The sequence below is a fragment of the Lipotes vexillifer genome, unplaced genomic scaffold (assembly GCF_000442215.2).
Source record: "Lipotes vexillifer unplaced genomic scaffold, Lipotes_vexillifer_v1.1 scaffold582, whole genome shotgun sequence".
Lineage (NCBI taxonomy): Eukaryota > Metazoa > Chordata > Mammalia > Artiodactyla > Lipotidae > Lipotes > Lipotes vexillifer.
The window spans coordinates 246,525-247,440 of NW_006799183.1; the positions used below are offsets into that span (position 1 = coordinate 246,525).

The 916-nt window shown below is 38.6% G+C and overlaps 1 non-coding gene across 1 annotated transcript; it reads left to right on the forward strand.

Moving 5' to 3' along the window:
- Nucleotides 1-202: 202 nt before the first annotated feature.
- On the forward strand, nucleotides 203-284 carry TRNAS-GCU (transfer RNA serine (anticodon GCU)). The gene has a single exon. It is a non-coding gene; the product is annotated as a tRNA-Ser (tRNA).
- Nucleotides 285-916: the final 632 nt, after the last annotated feature.

The window sequence follows — 916 nt, forward strand, 5'->3', positions numbered from 1 at the left end:
GGTTCTACCCGTTACCAGGTATTTGCCAGGTAGCTTCACCACTCCAAGTGCTGTCCATCAGTTTTGTGGTGGTTGTGAAATTTACCTTAAGACACCTAACTCACACTGTGGCTGTGAGCCAGGAAAAGAGTGATTAGACACATTGTTATGAATCACCTGGGAGTAACTGCAGGAAGAGGTTGAAGAGGTGAGGCTTACGTGTGACGAGGTGGCCGAGTGGTTAAGGCGATGGACTGCTAATCCACTGTGCTCTGCACGCATGGGTTCAAATCCCATCCTCGTTGGCTGGCTGAGTTTGTGAAGAGTTAATTTTCAGTGAGTTAAGTCCTTACTCATCATTCAGCCGAGTAATTCCTTCTAATCTCCATTTTCTCTGCTTCCTCAGTAACATTTGTCATGGCTGTGAACTTAATTTGTTAACTGATATACTTGATTCATGTTTCATTCTCCCACCAATTTTTCATTCCATTACGTTTTGCTGAGCAGGGATTCCCCATTGAGGAAATAATTGAAGAATTAATTGAGGGCCATAGAAAAACATTGTCTAATAAATTTAGAGGAGCTGATAAAATGATGTATAGAGAAATGTACACAAAATTATGGGTTATTTAAGACATTATCCTGCTGATTTTTCTCTATGCAGTTTTTATCTCTATTTTCTTTCATAGTAATTTTATTTCTTATTTATTCATTTTTATTGGAATGTAGCCACTTTAAAATGTGTTAGTTTCTGCTGTACAGCAAAGTGAATCAGTTATATGTATACATATATCCCCTCTTTTTTAGATTTCCTTCCCATTTAGGTCACCACAGAGCATTGAGTAGAGTTCCCTGTGCTATACAGCAGATTCTCATTAGTTACCTATTTTATAAATAGTTAATCCCAATCTCCCAATTCATCCCACTCCCCCTTCCC